Below are 16,158 nucleotides of genomic sequence, written 5' to 3'. Positions count from 1 at the left end.
GATTATCCCTAATCTTGTTTGTGTCAATTTCCATTTGAACTTGATGCTCAACATGATCTTCATGCTTTAACTTTACTCTTGCATCAAGTATTAATTGATATGCCCTTTGCCTATATTGTTTTCTCGCTTACATGCGTAGCTAACATGTAATGAAAACCTTACTCTTATTTGGCATTAGCCCCCGCCTATGTTCTACTTGCTCTGATATCTTTGATATAGGCTTAATTATCCTTCTTTCTCTTTCCTTTTAGGTTGGCCACCAAGAAGGAAAGGAATGGAAAGACTTCTAAATGGGGTAACAAACAAGTTCACCCGCACAACCTTTTGAAGGAGCTCATCAATTGTAGCAACCCCTCCACCTTGCTCTCCTTTGCATGCACCGAGGACGGTGCAAATTTCTAAGTGTGGGGAGGTCGTCCGACCGACCTCCATGGGTAACAACTTCCTTTTTCAACACCAATTTTTAATTTTTGTCTTTGTTAGATTATTTGTTGCATTGCATAATAGGTTGCATGTTAGTTAGAATTTGTACATATTTTACCACTTCTTTTTATGTTAGGACTACTCGGTTAGGGTGATGATTTCTTTTCCAAGAAAAATTTGTTTTAGGGCACCCTACCAATTTGAAAAAAAAAATTTTTGAACTTTCTTGAAGAATTTATTTTGGAACATGGTTTTTGAGCTAAGGACACAAGCATGTGAGTTTTGAGCCAATGGTATGGTTACATCTTTTAACCACTTATTTTCATTCTTGTGTGTATTATTCTCTCTTTATGATCGTAATCTTTGATTTGTTTGATTCTTTATGTCCATTGTTCCATGTATACATGCATTTATATGATTGAGGCTATCATTTTATTTAGATCACTTACCCAAATAGCCTACCTTTCATCAATCATTGTTAGCCAATTTTGAGCCTATTGAATCCCTTTTGTTCTTAATGTTATCACATCACTACCCCTAAGTGAAAAACAATAAATGTCCTTATTTTGGATCTTTGATTAGCTTAGGCTAGTGAGAGTGTGTATCATATGGGTATGGAAAACTTGGGACATTGGTTGAGAGGAAAATGTGTTTTTGTATTTTGTTGAAAATATTGGGAATTGGGTACGTATTCATACACTATATGTAAAACCATATGCATTGATACATTTGTATATACTTTAAAAAAATGATAAAGAAAAAGAAAAAGAACATATATATATATATATAGAGAAAAAAAAAAGAGAAAAAGAAATAAAAAGGGGACAAAAATGCCCCAAAGTAAAGTTCAATAAAAATCAATGCATATGGAATGTGAATTAAAATGAATGCATGAGTATGTGAAAAAAGTGGGAATCATGGGTAGCTAGGCATTGTATTAGAATTATATAGGTTGTTATATGTGTTAGGTGAGAGCTTAGGCTAATCAAAGATGCAAATTTCAAACTCACTTGACCATATACATCCCTACCTTTACCCTAGCCCCATTACAACCTATGAATAAGTCCTCATGATGAATGTATGCATGCATTGAATAATTGTTGATTGTTAGAAGAAAAACAAATCTTGGAAAGCATGAGTAGAAGAGAATTGAGTGAATCGACCCTATACACTTGAGCGACTAGAGCGGATACACTTCCGGTGAGGGTTTGATGCTCAATTCCTTGTTCTCGGCTTTCATGAGCGTTCTTCTTGCAAGTCTATTTGAACTTCATTTTGATATTTGAATTGGTAGAGTTTGTGAGTCGTCATATGACCTTAGCCCTACTTGCTCATGCATGTCTTGGAGATTGATTTACTTTTAACCAAGTAGGTAGAATCATATTGCATTTAGTTGCATGCATGTAGATAGATTTATATAGTTTCTTTGCATTGAATAAATGTTCATACCCTTTTCTTGTCCTTTATTCTTAGCATGAGGACATGCTTGGTTTAAGTGTGGGGAGATTTGATAAATCCCGATTTTGTGGTTTATCTTGTGCTTAATTTGGGGGATTTTATCAACTTTTCTCACATTTATTCAATGAAATAGTATGTTTTGCAATTCTCCCTTGATTTGTGCTTAAATGTGAAAACATGCTTTCTAGGCCTTAAAATAGCTAAATTCAATTCACTTTAATTCCATTCAATGCTTTGATATGTTTGTTGAGTGATTTCAGGTCCATAAGGCAATTATTGAATGGAAGAAGTGAGGAGAAAAGCATGCAAAGTGGGAGAACTTATGAGAAATGAAGGAACCGTAAAGCTGTCAAGCCTGACCTCCTAGCACTCAATCGACCATAACTTGAGCTACAGAGGTCCAAATGAGGCAGTTATAGTTGCGTTGGAAAGCTAACATCCGGCTTCGAAATGATATAAAATTTGCCATATGTTACTTCGCGTATAGGGGCGCGCACGCGCCATGTACGCGTGCACGCCGATGCTGTCCGTGGCACACTAAAGTGAAATTGCCCCCAGCGATTTCTGAAGCACTTTGGGCCCAACCTAACTCATTTCTAATGCTATTTCATGCAGAATTCAAGTTTGGCAAGGGGGGAGCAATTGTTTGTAGCATTAGCATCATGTAGGTTAGTTTCTAGAGAGAGAAGCTCCCTCTTCTCTCTAGAATTAGGTTAGGTGAATTTCCATCTTAGATCTAGATTTAATTACATGTTTTCATCTTGTTTCTTTTATGATTTCTTACTTCTACTCTTTCATTCTCATGATTTGTAATGTTAATTTGTCTTTTATGTTCATGGATGCTCTTGTTGGATTTGATTTTCTTTTAATGCAATTTAATGTTTGATGCTTCTTTATTGTTGAATTGAGTTGTTGATCTTGTTTCCTTGCAATTTGTAGTTGGTAGATTTATTATTCTTGCACATTTACTATACTTTCCCTTTGTACCCACCAAGTGTTTGACAAAATGCTTGGTTGGGCTTTAGAGTAGATTTTTAAGCATTCTTGGCTTGGAAAGAGTAATTAAGCAATCTTGAGTCATAAAAACCCAACTCATGTTGGTGATCTAGAGTTGTTAACTAATATTGTTTCCATTGACGCTAATCTTTTGCTAATTTAATTAGTAAGTTGATTAGGACTTTTGGATTGAGATTAGCTAGTCTTGTTAGACTTTCTCTCATGGAAGATAACCTATATCTTCTTCCAATGTTGGGGGTTGAATCTGTGAATTCTGCAGCTTTTAACTTAGAAAATTTTTAGCAGAATGACCCTCCACGCGTAGGTGTACTTGGTGCGTACGCGTCGTTCTTCAAGAAGGCACCATCCACGCGTACGCGTAGTGTGCGTGGGCGCGTCGATGCACTGCACCAAATGCCCAGCCATTTTTCCGAGAGTTGTGCCAGAATTGTGCCAGTTTTGTGCCTGGGGCGCAAGTGCACCCACGCGTACGCGTGGCTGACGCATACGCGCCGTTTGGCTATTTTTCAATCCGCGCGTCCGCGCGTATGACACTTGCGTGTCGATGAGTTTTGTGGCCATCCACGCGTGCGCGTAGAGTGCGCGTACGCGTGGCCCTGTTTTCATGCCACAGTTGATTTTTGAGTTTTAAAAGCCAAATCTCATGCTTCTAAGCCTCCGATCTCACCCCTTATGTATTAAATCATTATGATATGCCTAGCAATGAGAAAGGAGCTAGGGGATGTGGTAACTTGCGAGTGAAGCAAGGGGAAAAGTTATGATCAATGATGATCAAAGATGATTATATGAGATATGGAGAATGACGGTGGAAGTACCGTGTATGCCATGAGCCGAAGGGCTATATTTATTGATAAATGGCTGGTTCTTGATTGACCCATGAGCCGGATGGCTGAGTTATTGCCGGGTTATGGTAAAGCCATTATTGGTTATGGCTGAGTATAAAAGCATATATGATTAATGAATGAATGTGTTAAATGGATAATAATGGAGAATGTTGAAATGTGATGTGTGACCCCGGGTAGTAGGCAGTGGCGTTGTCAACTTGCTCGGGGTATGAGACGGGAAAGGATGTTTATGATAAATGAGTTAAATTATGGAGTTTTGAATAAATGAGTATTTGTGATACCTGGGTAGTAGCAAGAGTGGTGGTTCATCACGCTTGCTCTAGGTTAATGTTTGAGATTTGATAACAATGATGATTGCTTTTAAACTGAGCGAATATATGTTTTGAGATCCTCGGCAGTATCAAGGGTTGTGGTTCGTCCCACTTGCTCCAGGTCAGAGATTGTGACGCCTGGGTAGTAGCGGCAGTAGTGGTGAATCCACTCGCTCCAGGTTGAGCTTCTAGACACCCACCTGGGTAGTAGCCGCAGTAGTGATTATTTCACTGGTTCTGGGTCGAGCGGGCAGTAGCAAGGGGGTTGTAGCTCAAACCTACTTGCTCTGCAAGTGGTGTTTCTATCCAATGGTTAGCTACCAGGACATGTCGGGTTGGCTATATAACCGATAGATGATATCATCAGCCATAGAGCAAGCATTCATCATTTGCATATGTTTGACTTGTTTGGGTTTGCCTATTTGTTTTGGATTTCTACATTATATATGCCATGTTACCTGACTATGTGCTACTTGTTCTACTTGTACCATATTTGTGTATTACTTGCCTGTATTGCTTGTGTTTGTATAACCGAGAGGCCCCTCATGCTGGTGTCGGTGGATGTTGAGGGCTGTTCTTGATGAGATGAATTGATGATGCGATTGCACGATGATGATGATTATTGAATGAGATAATTTGAACTCCCTGGGTAGACGCAGTGATGTGGTTTCACTAGCTCCAGGTGAAGGTATGATGTATTGATATAGACTTGTTGAGATAGAACAACTGGTGACAGTTTTGCTTATGATTCTGAGTCTGATTCGTGGAAGAGTCAGCGAGTTGGGAAACATGTGAAACATGAATTAGATTTAGCACTCCCTTATGACAGTTGCCTATTCATGGATTAGCGAGAACCTAGGATGGATAATTGGTGAAGAAGTTTAGGATGCTTAGTGAGTTTTTATTGCAGTGCATTGTATTTATTTGACACTTTTACCGTATTGGGAACCTATGGGCCCGGGGTTCTCATTCCGTATATATCTCTTGTTTTTCAGATACAGGTCCAGGTGCTCAGAAGTGAGTTGTGGGTCGTCTGAGAGACGGCGAAGATCTTTATTTTCTCTCCTTTGTGTTTTGCTTAGAATCTCTCCACCTTTGTTTTGAAAAGATTATATTATGTATTGAACTCTTTTGAATTTACCTATAGAGGCTCTCATGTTTCCTTCGGGAGAGATTAGGATATACTGTTGTCAACTACTTTCATACTGTATCCTAGCCGGCCTAAACTTCGCGGGTTGCGACTAATGGCTATTTACTTATGTTATATATATCTATCTGTTATCTACCTCTTAATCTCCTCTACGCCTTATCCGTATATCACTTTCGGCTTCACGGTTTATCTTTTGTTGTCGATACGTGAGTGACACGTCTTCGCGATTTTATTTCTACTCTTTTCAGGCTTCTCAATTAATACTCCTTTCGAAATTACCTACTTTTATATATTAAAAATCCACCTGAGAGTCGTACCACTGTAATATCATTGGCTTATGACTCGAGCATAAGAATTTGAATATTAGGGTGTTACATTATGGTTTCAGAGCAGTTCGTCCTCGTGAGCCTGAGGGATGGAACTGCTTATGCTTCAATGCATACTCTGAGTCTGTGCCTGTGCTAGTTAGGGTATCTAACCGATACATCTAGCATGAAGTCCATGAGTGTACCTTTGGTACTTTGAAGCACTATACTTCCGATATTGAGACTAATCAACTTGATATCAATTGTTTGGTGTGTATAAGAACCAGATGGTGCCTCGTGGACCCGGTTAGGGACGTGAAAGAGATCGTACTAATACGCAGGAATCGGAAATCAACGCGAATAACCCGGTAAACCTTATGGCGGCATTGGAGAATATGGCTGCTGCTATGCAGACCACCGCGGAGGCTCTTGGGCAACAGATAAACAATAATGGCAATGGCGGAAGGGAAGCTCATGGCCCGATGACACTGGCAACCTTCTTAAAGGTTAATCCACCTAAGTTTAAGGGAACCACCAATCCGACTGAAGCTGATACTTGGTTTCAGGCCATGGAGCGAGCACTGCAAGAGCAGTTGGTGCCTGAAGAGCAGTGTGTTGAATTTGCTACCTATCTGCTCACGGGGGAAGCATCGCATTGGTGGCAAGGGGCTCGACGTCTCCTGCAACAGGAGAATGATCCTATCACTTGGGATGCCTTCCAGGTGGAATTCTATAAGAAGTACTTTCCGAATTCTACCAGGACAGCCAAGGAATTGGAGTTACTGCAGCTGAAGCAAGGTGTTATGTCCGTATCTGAGTATACAGACAAATTCGAGGAGCTATTCAGGTTTTCCCGCATGTGTCAGGGAGCTCCGGGAGACTTCAAGGAATGAAAATGCATTAAGTATGAAGGAGGACTCCGGAGTGACATCTTAAGTTCGGTAGGACCAATGGAGATCCGAACTTTTTCAGAGTTGGTGAATAAGAGCAAAATTGCTGAAGAGTGTGTGAAAAGGAGGGTTGCAGAGAAAGGAAGTCATAGAAAGCACAACGAAGGATGCGCACCAAGGGTCGATAGTTTATGGAGAGAGGATACGTACAACACGTTCCCCAAGCACAGAATAACTTTGCGACGAGTGAGGAGTCCCAAAGGAACGGTAAGAGAAAACGGGCAGCGGCTGCTTCTGATGTTTCAAGCTGTCAGAGATGTGGAAGTCATCACCCAAATAGGCCGTGCCGATTGGGGTTAGGTGTATGTTACAAGTGCGGGTTACCAGGACATGTATCAAGAAATCGCCAACAAGGAGAGAGTCAGGATGCAGGCCGATTGCGACAGTAAGATTGAGGTAATTGCCTTAATACAAATGGATAAATGCCTGTGATGTAAATGACTTTCTGTTGAGAATGATGTGTTGTGTTTGTTATGTAGTTGGTTGATTTCTGGATTTTTGGTGAAACAGATTGAACCCATGACTTTTAGTTCCTTTGATTTAAATAGATAAGGGGTGGTCCTAAATGATGGATTTGGAAACGTTGATTTGAATTGTCGGTCAAGTTAAGTGGTGGTTTAGTACTTGAGGAAATAAGTGATGAAACTAATACTTGACGAGAAATCAAGGTGGCATAGCGGAAGCTTGCTAAAGCGTTAGCATAGTATGGTAATAATAAGGAAAAGTGGAGTATGATTGGAAATGCTTTATGCTTTGAGTACTTAAAAGTTTAGTGAGCTTATGCAGATAATGATTCTAGGTAATTGGAATTAATTGCGGCTGTGAGCCTTGATGGTTTTGAAACGGATGAGAAAATTATCATTGATGCATAATCAGATTTAGATGATGATTGAGTGCAAGTTGTCGTGTTCGAGAGATAAGTGCTATGATGTTTGGTCATGGTGACCTTGGATTTAAATCAAGATTTATAATGATCGGTTTTAGAGGAATAGTTTGGAAACCTTTAAATTGCAATGCTGATGCGGTACTGAGATTGGTTTGAGGGAACCCGTGATGGGTGGTAAACTCCAATTATTGGGGAGGTGCTGTTAAAATTTTTTTTCTTTTTCCAAAAATTTGAAGGAGTGTTGGTTATAGTTTCAAAAAGGACCTTTGATTTGAATAACTTTAACAAAAGAGATGTGTTTCAAGTGCTTTTATAGATTATTAAAGTAAGCCGGATTCTTAAGATTTTGTCAGCTTGTTAATCCAAACTCATTTGAGTTCTAAAAATGAAGAAGGCTTTGATTAATTATAGTGATGTGGGATGATGGCTATGATTAACAATGATGGCAATATTATTGATGACATGATTTGAGATTTAATAGGGTGTGAGTTGATGAGACGATAAAAGTAAGGAACGAGGCTGTTGGTCGGCGTTGAACGAATGACCGAGACCCTTAGAGATAGAGAAATCAGAGCGCGGCAATGGAAGTGCGCAGAGTAAAAGGACCTTGAAACTGTTATGCGTTGGATATAAAGACAGACTACGCTCGCGTACTCGCAGTGATGGGTGGAATTTTTGAGGGCGAAAATTTCTGTTAGGGGGGTAGAATGTAATACCCGGTCTAACCGAAATTAATTAAATAATGAGTTAAATAGGAGCAAATATGGTTGGAAGATTTGGCAATTGAAATTTGATAATTTAAATATGATATTTGGATTCAGTGAATTTTTCCGAGTTGGAAAACATAGTTTTCTGCGTAAAAGCACGCAGTAGAATTTTGACCGGCAGTACCGGCTAAGATCTGTCTGGTACTACAGTTGAGGAAATTGATTATGAGTAAATAAGATTAAGGAATGAGGAATTATAATTAGGGGAGGTAGAAATTTTTAAAGTGCGATTTAGAGCGCTAATCTTAAAGGGTTTTGGCCCAAAATTGGGCCAACGGACAAAAATAAGTGAACCGGGCCTAAGTGGGCCCAAGACACAACATATATAAATATTAGTTATGAGCATTTCAGCTCATGTTACCCTAAAAGGAAGGGTTGGGGCGCTGATTTGGGAAGAGAGAAGAGAAGAGAGAAAACCTAACTCTCTTTGATCTTCAAACCACCATAACTTAAGCTACGGAGCTCCGATTGACGAGCCATTTGTGGCCACGCGTCGCTCTTCTCATCCTCTACAATTCTATCTAAGTTTTGTGGTGAGTATTCCATTCATCTCTGCCCAGTTTTCGAAATTCCCCACTGTTACACGTTTTTGGGTAGTTAGTGTTGAAATCTTGTGATTTTGGGTGTTTAGGGATACTCCAACATGGATTCTAAGCGAGTTATATCCCTACTTCATATGGGCTGAGGTAAGAAATGCTCAAACCCTTGTGATTTGTCATTTTTATGAGCCCTAGGTTGATGTATGTATGTGATTTTGGTTATGTTAGTGTATTTGGTGATGTTGGTGCACAATTGGGAGATTGGTATTGCTTGAGGAGCTTTGGTGAGGCTTGGAGCTAAGGTTGGTGAAGACTTCCAAAGAAGAGGCTCAATTGGTTTGGCTACAAGAGGTACGGTTTAAGTTTCATTTAAGTACCGTGTGGTGTGATGAGAATTTCTAGGCTAGATGCCCCTAGGATTAAGTTTGGATTGTGTAAATGGTTGGTGCTGTTATGCATAGTTGGTATGTAATATAAATTTAATGATTGGGTTGAGAATTGTGTGGCCTTGTATGATTGGTGTATTGAAAATTTGATGTATTGGGTAATGAGTATTGATTTGTGGTTTATGCATTTAAACTGTAAAATTGGGCCGGAGGCCGTGAATTTTGGGCCGGAGGCCGGAAAGAGGTAAGGAAGGTAAGTTGACGTGTGCATGATATGATGACACAAGTGATTGGATAAATTTCAGATAATGAATATATGAATGATTGGGTTGGTTATTGAATAATAAGGTTTGGGGAGTTATAGTGTGGAATTTGGTAATTTTGGGTGAAATTATGTAGATGAGGTATGTTTGGTTTTGGTTGAGATATATTATGTGGTCATATATGTGATTATGATTATTGATGCCTTAGCTTGATAGTATGATGATGCATTAGAGATACGTATGTTGTGATATATGCTTGAGGAATGATTAAGGTTGATTTGTGGGTGAAACCACGTGATAGTGAGTATGATATTGATTATGTATAATGATGGTTGATTGGAAATAGTGTTGTTGAAATTTGGCATGAGGAAGAGTATATGATATGTAAATGTGTTCGAGTTTGAGCCACTTGGGTGAAGTGGGTTAAAATGGTGGGATGATGTTTTGTGAATTGTGGTAAAGTGTTAATGTGTGAGTTGAGGAGGCTTGATGTTGATTTTGGTATATTTTGATTGATTTCAAAGAAAGGGATGAAATTGGCATGTTTTGGTTGATTTTGAAAAGAGTTGGAAATGGCTTGTTTTGAAAATGGCACTTTGTGGTTTTGTGTGAAAACGTGGTTTTTGGGCATGCTTTGACGGGACATAACTTGGATTGCGGATTTTTGTTTTGTGCCAAACTTGTTTAAAAGTGAAATTGGATCCACGATGTCCATGCCGTTCGAAGAACGGGCGAAAAACGATTTAAAATAAGAAAGTTATGTCTGTCGGAAGATTGGGGCTTGAATCTGTGAATTCTGCAGCTTTTAACTTAGAAAATTTTTAGCAGAATGACCCTCCACGCGTAGGCGTACTTGGCGCGTACGCGTCGTTCTTCAAGAAGGCACCATCCACGCGTACGCGTGGTGTGCGCGGCCGCGTCGATGCGCTGCACCAAATGCCCAGCCATTTTTCTGAAAGTTGTGCCAGAATTGTGCCAGTTTTGTGCCTGGGGCGCAAGTGCACCCACGTGTACGCGTGGCTGACGCATACGTGCCGTTTGGTTATTTTTCAATCTGCGCGTCCGCGCGTATGACGCTTACGCGTCGATGAGTTTTGTGGCCATCCACGCGTGCGCGTGGAGTGCGCGTACGCGTGGCCCTGTTTTTATGCCACAGTTGATTTTTGAGTTTTAAAAGCCAAATCTCATGCTTCTAAGCCTCCGATCTCACCCTTTATGTATCAAATCATTATGATATACCTAGCAATGAGAAAGGAGCTAGGGGATGTGGTAACTTGCGAGTGAAGCAAGGGGAAAAGTTATGATCAATGATTATCAAAGATGAATATATGAGATATGGAGGATGACGGTGGAAGTACCGTGTATGCCATGAGCCGAAGGGCTATATTTATTGATAAATGGCTGGTTCTTGATTGAACCATGAGCCGGATGGCTGAGTTATTGCTGGGTTATGGCAAAGCCATTATTGGTTATGGCTAAGTATAAAAGCATATATGATTAATGAATGAATGTGTTAAATGGATAATAATGGAGAATGTTGAAATGTGATGTATGACCCCGAGTAGTAGGCAGTGGCGTTGTCCACTTGCTCTGGGTATGAGACGGGAAAGGATGTTTATGATAAATGAGTTAAATTATGGAGTTTTGAATAAATGAGTATTTGTGATACCTGGGTAGTAGTAAGAGTGGTGGTTCATCACGCTTGCTCCAGGTTAATGTTTGAGATTTGATAACAATGATGATTGCTTTTAAACTGAATGAATATATGTTTTGAGATCCTGGGAAGTAGCAAGGGTTGTGGTTCGTCCCACTTGCTCCAGGTCAGAGATTGTGACGCCTGGGTAGTAGCGGCAGTAGTGGTGAATCCACTCGCTCCAGGTTGAGCTTTTAGACACCCGCCTGGGTAGTAGCCGCAGTAGTGATTATTTCACTGGCTCTGGGTTGAACGGGTTTTTGTCCAATGGTTAGCTACCAGGACATGTCGGGTTGGCTATATAACCGACAGATGATATCATCAGCCATAGAGCAAGCATTCATCATTTGCATATGTTTGAATTGTTTGGGTTTGCCTGTTTGTTTTGGATTTCTACATCATATATGCCACGTTACCTGACTATGTGCTACTTGTTCTACTTGTACCATATTTGTGTATTAGTTGCCTGTATTGCTTGTGTTTGTACAACCGAGAGGCCCCTCATGCTGGTGTCGGTGGATGTTGAGGGCTGTTCTTGATGAGATGAATTGATGATGTGATTGCACGATGATGATGATTATTGAATGAGATAATTTGAACTCCCTGGGTAGACGCAGTGATGTGGTTTCACTAGCTCCAGGTGAAGGTATGATGTATTGATATAGACTTGTTGAGATAGAACAACTGGTGATAGTTTTGCTTATGATTCTGAGTTTGATTCGTGGAAGAGTCAGCGAGTTAGGAAACACGTGAAACATGAATTAGATTTAGCACTCCCTTATGACAGTTGCCTATTCATGGATTAGCGAGAACCTAGGATGGATAATTGGTGAAGAAGTTTAGGATGCTTAGTGAGTTTTTATTGCAGTGCATTGTATTTATTTGACACTTTTACCGTACTGGGAACCCATGGGCCCGGGGTTCTCATTCCGTATATATCTCTTGTTTTTCAGATACAGGTCCAGGTGCTCAGAAGTGAGTTGTGGGTCGTCTGAGAGACAGCGAAGATCTTTATTTTCTCTCCTTTGTGTTTTGCTTAGAATCTCTCCACCTTTGTTTTAAAAAGATTATATTATGTATTGAACTCTTTTGAATTTTCCTATAGAGGCTCTCATGTTTCCTTCGGGAGAGATTAGGATATACTGTTGTCAACTACTTTCATACTGTATCCTAGCCGGCCTAAACTTCGCGGGTTGCGACTAGTGGCTATTTACTTATGTTATATATATCTATCTGTTATCTACCTTTTAATCTCCTCTACGCCTTATCTGTATATCGCTTTCGGCTTCACAGTTTATCTTTTGTTGTCGATACGTGAGTGACACGTCTTCGCGATTTTATTTCTACTCTTTTCAGGCTTCTCAATTAATACTCCTTTCGAAATTACCTACTTTTATATATTAAAAATCCACCTGAGAGTCGTACCACCGCAATATCATTGACTTATGACTTGAGCATAAGGATTTGAATATTAGGGTGTTACACCTTCAACTCTCTGTTTACTTCTGCAACTTTACTCTCCTCTTTAACATCCATTATGTGCTCAACATATCCCAAACATCCATCCACTACTTCCTTTTGTTCGCTAATCTCTACCTTCTCCTCTTGTTGCACTTCTTGCTTCAACTCTTCTTCCTCACCATGGAGCTTCAAGTTCATTTCCTCACTAAGCTCCTCGACTATTTCTCCACATTCAACAATGGAGGTACTTAGGGTGCATGAGCTTAGGTGGGATGTTAGGTGATTCACGGCTTCTACCATGCTAGCTATCCTTGCTCTTAGCTCCTTAAATTTAGTTTCATCCTCCTCTTGTCGCCTTAAGATACGAGATTCAAGGTTTCTCAGTTCTAATATGAAGGCTTTGTCGGGAGGTGGTGGTGGAAGATAGGGTTCAGTGTTTAAGGGGAGATTGTTGATGTTGGAAGGTGGTTCGTATTGATGGGATTCTTGAGGTGGTGTATGTGAAATTTGTGGTTCTTGGGAGTATTGGTATTGGGATAGTGATTGTTCCAGATGTGGTTCATATGGTGGTTGATAGGGTGTATATGAGTTATGGTCATATGGAGTTGCATGGTGGTGTGAGGCTTGTGAGTATGGTGTGTGGCTATATTGAGGAATGGGATCATATACGTACGATGATTGTGGTTGACAACCACAATGAGGGTCATCACACTCATTGGATTGATTCACATTAGGATCAGGATTATACCCATAAGAGTTTGTAGGAGGTTGTTTCCATGAAGGTTGTTCATAAGCTTGAGGTTCCTCCCATCCTTGATTTCCGAATCCTTGATGTATATCCTCATTGGAGCTTTCATTTCCTACAACATAGTTTGAACTACACTCATAGCCAAAAAAATGAGAATTCATAGTGAAAGAGAAAATAAAAACAAAGATTAATAAAAAAAACAAAGAAGATAAAATCCTAAACTAGCAAAAACTAGCAAACAAACCAAAATTCAAACTATTCACAATATATACAATAGCCAATAACATAGCACCATTGTCTCCCCGGCAACGGCACCATTTTGACAATGATGTTCGTTGTGATGGTATAGAATTTCACAATTAAAATCTCGTTGCAAGTATAGTTCTACACTAACAAACAATCCACCAATCAAAAATTTGGTTGTCACAAATAACAAACCCCAAATAAGAATTAACCGAAGTATTTAGACTCCGGGTCGTCTCCCTAGGAAACAATGTAGTGCTTAATTATTGGCTATGAAGGGGTAAAAATGGGGGTTTTTGGTTCATGAGATGGCAAGAATAGTAAATTAAGTGAGTAAGTAAAGAAAGCAAAATAAAGAACTCTTGGCTAAGACTTAGGTAATTGAGATCACCATCGTTGTCAACAAACCGAATATTGATAATCATGAGAGGCCAACCTATTAAGTCTACTTCCCAAAAGCTTTAAGTACGTAACATTTACTCCAAAGCTTGAAGTATGTCAAATAGGTTTGATCACATCAACCCTTAAGTCCTAACCTACCTACTAATTAACTTAGTAGTGGGTTAGCGTCAATGGGTATTAAATTGATCACCATGGGTTCTCAATTCACCAATTCCATCATACCCAATAACTCAAGTTTATCCAATTCCCTTGGCTTAGACCAAGAGTTGACAACACTACTCAAAAACTAAAGAGAACATTTCATCAAACACATAGAGTGCAATAAAAGTAAACATCATAAATTGTAAGAATAATAAAATCTTCCAACTACTAATTGCAAGAAAAGTAAGATCACAACTCAATTCATCAATTAAAGAAACATCAACATCAAAATTGCATTAAATGTAAACCAAATCTAACATGAATTCATCATCACAAAAGAGAGCAAAATGAGATATTAACAATACAATTAAGAGAATCAAGATGTAGAGATAAGACATTATAAAGAAAACAAGACGAGATAAAGTAGTTAAACATGGATCTATAATAATCTATCCTAATCCTAACCTAATTCTAGAGAGAAGAGGGAGCTTCTCTCTCTAGAAAAATAACTAAAGGCTCATATTGACTAAACTAATTGCTCCCCCTTTGCTTGGACTTCAATTCTGTATGAAATACACTCAGAAACAAGTTGGATTTGGGCCTGGGTAGCTCAGAAATCGCCCCAGTATTTTGCCTTTAAGTGGGCCATGTAAGAGTATTGGCGCGTGCGCGCCATGTGCGCGTGCGCATCAATTGGCAAATTTTCCATCCGCACGGACGCGGCATGTACGCGTGCGCGTCTATGGGCGAGACCACTTTTGCGCGTAACCGGCTTGTGCGCATACGCGTCCCTTGAGGCATTCCCAATCTTTGTTTCTTCATGCATTCTCCCCTTTGTATGCTTTTCTACTCATTTCTTCCATCCAATGCTTGCCTTATAAACCTGAAATCACGCAACACACACATCAAGGCATCGAATGGAATTAAAATAAATCAAAATTACCAATTTAGGGCCTAAAAAGCATGTTTTTACACTTAAGCAAAATTCAAGGGAGAATCACAAAACCATGCTATTTCATTGAATAAATGTGGAAAAAGGTGGTAAAATCCCCCAAAATAAGCACAAGATAAATCACGAAATCAGGGTTTATCACTGGGCATGGCACGCCAGTACAACTTTCCAGAGAGCAACAATGAAGGCCACCAAAGGGGGCGTGGCATGCCAGGCTAGGCGTGGCACGCCAAACCCACCACATGATCCATGGGCGTGCCACTTAGTGTCAAAGGCGTGGCACGCTAGCTTTAAAAATCACTTGGGCATGCCACTTGAGGAACCAGGCGTGGTACGACAAGCTAAGAAGGACACCAATGAATGGGCATGCCACTTGAGCAGCTTGGCGTGGCACCCTGGTACAAAATTCCAAAGAGGAAGTTGAAGGTTAAAAAGGCTGGGCGTGCCACTTGAGCATCTGGGCGTGGCACGCCAACATACAAAGAAGGCCAAAGCAAAGATTGGGTATGCCACTTGGTGTCGAAGGCGTGGCATGCCAGCTCAAGATCCTTACCTGGGCCTGCCACTTGAATGCTAGGCGTGGCACGCCAACCACTAGAACCAAGGCAAATGATGGGCTGGTTACACTTTCCAGGGAGGGAGAAACAAGGCCAACCATATGGGCATGCCACTTGGTGTCGAAGGCGTGGCACGCCAGCTTTAAAAATCAATTGAGCGTGCCACTCGGTGTCGAAGGCGTGGCACGCCACCATCACCAATCACCTAAGAGAAGACCTGGGCGTGCCACTTGAGTTTTGGGCGTGGCACGCCAAGCAGAGGAGCCAAGCACATGAAGAGCATGGCACGCCAAACCCTGGGCGTGCCACGTTAGTTCAACTTTCCAGAGAAATAGATCAAGCACATAGCATGGGCGTGGCATGCCAAATCCTGGGCATGCCACGCCAAACCCTGGGCGTGCCACGCCAGTTCAAATTTCCAGAAGCTAGCAAAGAGAGGGAAAAGGCCTGCGCGTGCCACTTGGGCTCGAAAGTGTGGCACGCCAGGCTAACCAAGGCTTTAAAAAGGACTGGGCATGCCACATGGGCTCGAAGGCATGGCACACCAGGCTACCCAAGGTTTAAAAGAACCTTGGGTGTGCCACTTGGGCTCGAAGGCATGGCACGCCAGGGTGGTCAGTGAAGGAAGGCGTGCCACTTGAGGATTGGGCGTGGCATGCCA

Source organism: Arachis ipaensis, chromosome B3 (genome assembly GCF_059453495.1).
Source record: "Arachis ipaensis isolate K30076 ecotype BB chromosome B3, ASM5945349v1, whole genome shotgun sequence".
Taxonomy (NCBI): Eukaryota; Viridiplantae; Streptophyta; class Magnoliopsida; order Fabales; family Fabaceae; genus Arachis; species Arachis ipaensis.
This window is presented reverse-complemented; position numbering follows the sequence as displayed.